Source organism: Ascaphus truei, chromosome 23, assembly GCF_040206685.1.
Source record: "Ascaphus truei isolate aAscTru1 chromosome 23, aAscTru1.hap1, whole genome shotgun sequence".
NCBI classification, from domain to species: Eukaryota; Metazoa; Chordata; class Amphibia; order Anura; family Ascaphidae; genus Ascaphus; species Ascaphus truei.
The window spans coordinates 5,549,865-5,557,638 of record NC_134505.1 but is presented as its reverse complement, the minus strand read 5'-3'; the positions used below and the strand labels follow the sequence as shown (position 1 = coordinate 5,557,638).

The 7,774-nt window shown below is 40.8% G+C and overlaps 1 non-coding gene across 1 annotated transcript; it reads right to left on the bottom strand.

Moving 5' to 3' along the window:
• TRNAQ-UUG (transfer RNA glutamine (anticodon UUG)) lies at positions 1-72 on the bottom strand. The gene has a single exon. It is a non-coding gene; the product is annotated as a tRNA-Gln (tRNA).
• Between the last annotated feature and the right edge of the window lie 7,702 nt (positions 73-7,774).

Here is a 7,774-nt window from a genome sequence, read left to right as displayed (position 1 = left end):
AGGTCCCACCGAGATTTGAACTCGGATCGCTGGATTCAAAGTCCAGAGTGCTAACCATTACACCATGGGACCGGCTACCGGCTGCAAGGCGTCAGAAGGTCTCTTATCCAGCACTCCATACTGCCACCACGTGGCTCATACTGGCACAACTTCATTTGATTGCTTCTATATATGGGAAATAGTGCATGCTATATATACCCCACAGGAAAGATTCAATGCAACGGATCCATGCAGAAATATATAAATAAATGCATGTAGGTTATGACTAGAAGCTGTGTAAAAAAAAATCATTCAAAACACACATCAAATATTTCTATTCAAAATGTGTGTGTGTGTGTGTGTGTGTGTGTGTGTGTGTGTGTGTGTGTGTGTGTGTGTGTGTGTGTGTGTGTGTGTGTGTGTGTGTGTGTGTGTGTGTGTGTGTGTGTGTGTGTGTGTGTGTGTGTGTGTGTGTGTGTGTGTGTGTGTGTGTGTGTGTGTGTGTGTGTGTGTGTGTGTGTGTGTGTGTGTGTGTGTGTGTGAACAATCCCCAGAGGGTCTCAACAGCTGTGAAAATAGCCGCTCAAAATAATATTATTACAACAGCTGTGTGCTGTGAACTATTAACTGCTACTAGTAATAGTTGCCAAAAACAGTACCACCTAGGTCACCAAAGAAACAAATAAATGACAAAAATTCACCACTTATAAAATTAAGGAATCATTACATATACTTGCACAAAATAATGAGTATAATGTCCTTGTATGGAGTCCTAGGATTGTAAGAAAGGCAAGAAATGTTGTGTCATTACTGCAGCAAGAGTTCACAGCCGATGACAGGGATCCAAGGGGAGTACACACAAAGTCAAGCCCGACGCTTCTTCAAGGGGCTTAATAAAATGACGTTCGGTTAGGGTTTAAATACACAAATCAATTAGCGTTGACCAATGAGAATCTGAACAGAGAACATAAACAGCTGATTCATAGGGAGCAAAATTACACTGAATGCTAGTGAGATGGTCTGTGCAGCATGAGATATATATATATATATATATATATATATATATATATATATGCAAATATAGCTGTATGCTCATCTGCATGTCTTAGGCAGGTCTGCAACCCCGCCTTTCCCCATTGTTACCCAGCATACAGCACTTCCACTGCAGCAAGGGATTCTGGGAAATGACATGCAAATGAGCACACAGTGTCACTTTTTGCCTCAATAACCATTTTTAACATGGTTCCCTATATATATATATATATATATATATATATATATATATATATATATATATATATATACACACATACATACATACATACATACATACATACATACATACATACACACACAGGGTGTTTTCCAGGAGCTCTCTGGGGGGGCGGCACCACTTTATTAAACCCCATTACCAGCCTATTCCCCAAAGTCTCAAGAGATACCTTAAAGCAGGTGTCCCTCCATGTCAGTCTCTGGCAGGTTCCTGGGTCCCCTGTGTCCAGGAATATAGGTCTCTGGGTGTCTTGATCTCAGCACATACTTTCTGCTCAAGACCCCTTTCCTCTTGTCAGCACCCTTGTGTACTGCGGAAAATCACTCTCCTGTTGGAAAACAGGAGGCTTTTCTTTACAGGCTTTATTGGCCAGGTGGCATCTGGTTAATTGCCTGCTGCACTTAACCGGATCCCTGCTGGATTTTTAGAGAGAGTTTCTTCAACAGGGATAAGTCCCCTGTTACATACCTCCCCTGTTTGTGGGAAGCTCGGGCTTACCACGGCCCGAAGCCCATCCTTCCACTCTCACGCGAGATATCTCTGCGGCTCGAAGGAGAGTGGATGGAGGAAGAGAACCCTCCGTCTCACAGAGATTGGATCCCTTTCTCCAGGTTATTCGTGTCTCCTCCTGAAGGTGCTTGAGATCAGCACTCCTCAGCTGCTCGAGGAGGACTTTTTCCAAGTACAGTCTTTCTTCTGACCGCGTGGTCATGAGATTTCCCTTGCGTCAAGGCGATCCTCTTTTTTGTAGGCAGACTGTATGGCGCCAGTTGCAGAGCATTTCCGTAAATAGCTTTCTCTCGCCATCTTTTCCATGGACTCCAATTTAGCCCTAAATGTCCATTCCGTGTAACCCTTGCTCAGGTCTTGCAAAGCCTCTGCCAGCCTACTTTTAAATTCTGTCTGATGTCCGGAATCTATTTCTACTATCCTAGACTCGTGCCTTTTCATGGTATCACTTGAAGAGCATTCAAGAATAGCTATTTGAGTTTTAAGCTCTTGAAGCTGTCCTTCTGCACTTTCCCCCCCCCCCCCCCACTCAATGCAGTTGTCGGTTCAGCTTCTTTGGAAACAGGAAGATTTTCTTTACAGGCTTAATTGGCCAGGTGGAGTCTGGTTAATTGCCCTCCTGCACTTAACCAGATCTCTGCAGGATTTTAGAGAGAGTTTCTTCAACAGGGGTAACTCCCTGCTAACACATGCATCTTTTATATTTATTATTCCAGGGTATACACTGATGAGTGTGCTTTTCTAACAATGTTTAAAGACTGCCCATTTATCGTCTACATTTTTCCCTGCAAAAACATCATCCCAATTTATTCCTTGTAGATTATCCCTCAGTTTATTCAAAACTCCGTGAGTATGTGTTATTACTTCTACATGGTTTGATATGACCAAATCCAGTATTGCCCCTCCTCCTGGTTGGTTCCTCAATAATTTGGGTCATGTAATCGTCACCCCCTAAAAAACTGTTAGTTTTCGTTGTAATGCTAACCTCACTGCTCCGTTCTATGTCTGGATAATTAAAATCACCCATTCTGCAAACATGACCCAGTTTTGATGCCTTCCCCACTTGCAAAACTATTTTGGCTTCCTCAATCTCACAGATATTTGGTGCTTTATAGCATATTCCCTACAAACATTTTCTTTATACTTTTACCTCCACTGCTAATTTCTATCCACAAGGTCTCTACATTTGCCTAATTCCCTTCATAACATCCTCCCTTATAATAGGTTTTAGATCCGGTTTAACATATAAACATACTCCACCTCCTCTACTATGTGATCTTCCGAAAAAAGGAAGATAACCAACAAAAGAAATAAACAGCCTATCCCTGTGTAACGGTTGACCCACTTCCCCAGTCCCTCTCTGCAGGGCTGGGAAGCTAAACCTCTTTCCAACCTACTGTAAAGACCCCAAAGTCCAAAGAGGCACCTGTAAGCAGGGGGTCCTTTATGTCAGTCTCTGGGTTGGTGTCCACCCTCTAATGGGTTCCAGGGGTCATTGTGCCCGGGAATAAGAGATTCCCTGCAGTTCAAGCAGGGGGATTTTTCTATCTGTCTGAGCCTGGTGGAGACTGGTTGATTGTCTGTAGCTGCAATTAACCAGCTCCCTGCTGGATTACTCAGACCAATACAGGCTTTCTATTGAAGCCCTTGTAGACAGGGGTTAAGGCCCTGTTAAAGTGGGATTGACCCTTTAACCCATTTAACATGTCCCTGTCATTAGGTCACTTTGATCCTATGTGGGGCTGACCCTTTAACCCATTAAACATGTCCCTGTCATTAGGTCACTTTGCCCCTACGTGGAACTGTCCCTTTAAGCCATTACACACGTCCCTGTCATTAGGTCACTTTGCCCCTACGTGGGACTGACCCTTTAACCCATTAAACACGTCCCTGTCATTAGGTCACTTTGCCCCTACGTGGCACTGACCCTTTAACCCATTAAACACGTCCCTGTCATTAGGTCACTTTGCCCCTATGTGGCACTGACCCTTTAACCCATTAAACACGTCCCTGCCATTAGGTCACTTTGCTCCTACGTGGGACTGACCCTTTAACCCATTAAACACGTCCCTGTCATTAGGTCACTTTGCTCCTACTGACCATGGGTCTGGCTCTTTAAATCCAGCCAAATGAAACTGTTCAGAATACAGAACGCTGTATGACTAGAACAGGTCTGGTGAAGTTTTCATTTCCGAGGGAAATATGCATATGTTTTTGTATGCTCAACAAAACTGTCCAAGGCAGCTGAACAAACATTAATTTAATCCCATCCATGGGTGGAACTAATAGGAACAAATATTGGAAGGTGTCCAGGCAGATAAGGGGGGGGGGGTCGTCGTCCTTATGGACAGGGGGGATTACGATAAGGAATCCCTATGCCTCCTCAGGATAGAACTACTTGCACGAAACTTAGGTCTAACCCATTAAAAGAATATACAGAACAATTAAAATGTCTCTTAGATAAAGGAAAAGAATTAGGCACCCTTAATGATAAATAATATAACTTCTTATATGAAGGCAAGGCAAAAATGCCAATATTTTTTATCACCTTCCTAAGGTTCACTAAAGTGTAGTCAATCTCCCGGGCAGACCTATTGTCTCGGGGATTGGCTCACCTACAGCGAATCTGTCTATGTATATAGACAGGTTCCTTCAAAAATATGTGACCAAACAAAAATCATATCTAAGAGACACAATGGGCATTTTGAATACACTAAATGATTTGAAATGGGAAGACCACTATATAATGGCAACGTGTGATGTAACATCGCTCTATACGTCCATACATCATTAGAAAGGGTGTTCCGCTATTAGACGTATATTAAGACAAGATAGTGAATTACCAGAACGTCAGGCAGAGTTTTATTATAAAACATACTGGACACCTAACAAGCTCCTATTAAACCCCCAAAATAACCACAACATATATATAAGCATATGAGTGTCACAGAGGAGTGCTACTGAGCATGGCAATATATATTTAAAACCAGACACAGAACATAAAACACAGACAAAGCTCAGTTTTAGCACATCCAGTGAGACTCATACACGGTACAGTGCCTAAATATATATGTATAAATATCTAATAAGTAAATGGTCTTTTAGTTTGACATTTTTGGGCAAAATTGTTGTAAGCCCCTGAGCCAACGGCACGGCAGACCACATATCAGGGGTCCCTAATGCTAATATAAATTCTTAATAACCTGTGTAATAACAGGAAGAATGATTTATAGTAAATCTGTCAATATTAGTTGCAAAGTTCTAAGTCTGACTGAAGCTTTTATTAACCTGTACATTACCAGGAAAAGCACTCTGTATTAGAGATGTCACAGCCAAACTGCAAGCAGGCAAGTTCCCCTGAGTGGAAGATGCTATGGAGTGAGCCCATAACCATTTAAATGTGGGAGGGGGTGAGCTTCAATTAGGAAGGAGGTTGCCAACCTCCAATCAGCCATGACTAGCTGGACAAGAATTGTAAAACATACTGGACACCTAACAAGCTCCTATTAAACCCCCAAAATAACCACAACATATATATAAGCATATGAGTGTCACAGAGGAGTGCTACTGAGCATGGCAATATATATTTAAATCCAGACACAGAACATAAAACACAGACAAAGCTCAGTTTTAGCACATCCAGTGAGACTCATACACGGTACAGTGCCTAAATATATATGTATAAATATCTAATAAGTAAATGGTCTTTTAGTTTGACATTTTTGGCCAAAATTGTTGTAAGCCCCTGAGCCAACGGCACGGCAGACCACATATCAGGGGTCCCTAATGCTAATATAAATTCTTAATAACCTGTGTAATAACAGGAAGAATGATTTATAGTAAATCTGTCAATATTAGTTGCAAAGTTCTAAGTCTGACTGAAGCTTTTATTAACCTGTACATTACCAGGAAAAGCACTCTGTATTAGAGATGTCACAGCCAAACTGCAAGCAGGCAGCTTGAAGCTCACCCCCTCCCACATTTAAATGGTTATGGGCTCACTCCATAGCATCTTCCACTCAGGGGAACTTGCCTGCTTGCAGTTTGGCTGTGACATCTCTAATACAGAGTGCTTTTCCTGGTAATGTACAGGTTAATAAAAGCTTCAGTCAGACTTAGAACTTTGCAACTAATATTGACAGATTTACTATAAATCATTCTTCCTGTTATTACACAGGTTATTAAGAATTTATATTAGCATTAGGGACCCCTGATATGTGGTCTGCCGTGCCGTTGGCTCAGGGGCTTACAACAATTTTGGCCAAAAATGTCAAACTAAAAGACCATTTACTTATTAGATATTTATACATATATATTTAGGCACTGTACCGTGTATGAGTCTCACTGGATGTGCTAAAACTGAGCTTTGTCTGTGTTTTATGTTCTGTGTCTGGTTTTAAATAGAGTTTTATTATAGAAAGTATATATTTTATTTTAAATCATAATTATTTCTGGTATAGTGGAGATTTTTATCTACAGAATTGTTGAACGGCGATGTTTACCAGGTTCGCCCCCAGCTATGCCAACCTCTTCATGGCGGTTTGGGAGGAGGAGTCCATCTAGCCTGGAGGGGGGCTCGGGGCAGACCTGGTACTCTGGCGCCGTTTCATTGACGACGTGTTTTTAATATGGAGGGGGAGTGAAGAGGATCTAGAAAAAATTTTTTTAATGACATTAACACCAACACATGTAATTTGAAATTCACGAGTCTAAACAGTAGGGAAAAGATCAATTTTTTTGGATTTAGTAGTTTACATAGAAGGAAACGAAATTAAGACCAAGACATTTTTCAAAGAAATTGACAAAAATAATTATATCTTAAGGTCAAGCAGTCACCTACCCAGGTGGATGGACAATGTACCATTAGAGCAATTTAATAGATTAAAAAGGAATTGCACAGACAGAGACCAATTCTTACAGCAAGCAGATTTTATTAAGAATAGATTTTTGGAGAAAGATTATGGTGAGGAGATGTTGGATAACGCACTGTTGACAGCGGATTCTAGAAATAGGAGTGATTTATTGAAACCAAGAGCAAAAGAAAATGAATAAATTGGATTTTGCTTTTCTTACGGGTTTCAACAAAGAATCGAAAAAAAATGACTCAAATCTTGAACAAACATTGGGACATTTTTTAAAGAACGACCCCATATTAGGGAAAGAAATTCCAGAGAGACGCGGTGTGTTGTTCAGGAAAGCAAGTCATTTGAAAAATAAATTGGCACCAAGGGCACTCAGACAAAAAGGACCCAGCCAAAAGAACTGGCTGAATCACAGTAAAGGATTCTTTGGGTGCAAGACTTGTAGGGCATGCCAATTCAAGTCTCCTATTACTACGAGTTTTAACTCTAATGTCACAGGTGAGAGTTTTAATATCACAACCTGTCTCACCTGTAGAAGAGACCACGTTATATATCTACTTGAATGCCCATGCAAACTGCAGTATGTGGGCAAAACCCTAAGACCCATTAGAATAAGAATTGTTGAACATTGAAGTGGTATTAAAAGACAATGAATTACTCACAGTGTATCCAACCACTTCTCACTTCTCCATAACGGAGACCCAACAGGTCTAACATATACAGTCATTGAACAAGTTCAACAACATTGGAGAGGGGGAGACAGAGAGCTAGAATTATTGAAGAGGGAATCATTTTGGATCCATAGATTGGGTAGTCTTGCACCCAGAGGACTCAACATGGGGCTAGACATAGTCCTCTTTCTCAAATGATATGTTCTAACTGCGGTTCTGTGTCTCCCCTCCAGGCCTCTATCTCCATCATTTAGACCGTTTATATTGCTTTTATTGTGTTTAGCTTTAGGAATTGAATGTCTTCTGATTAACTCATGTGTTGAGTCCATTTTTGATGAACTATAGGATATTTACTCACTTTGAGTTTATATTTCACCCCCTTCCATTAACAATTCATATATGTTATATATTCTATATTACCACTATATCAGTTTTATATTCATCATAAAAGCTTCTGTATTATAATTCTGTCAATGATA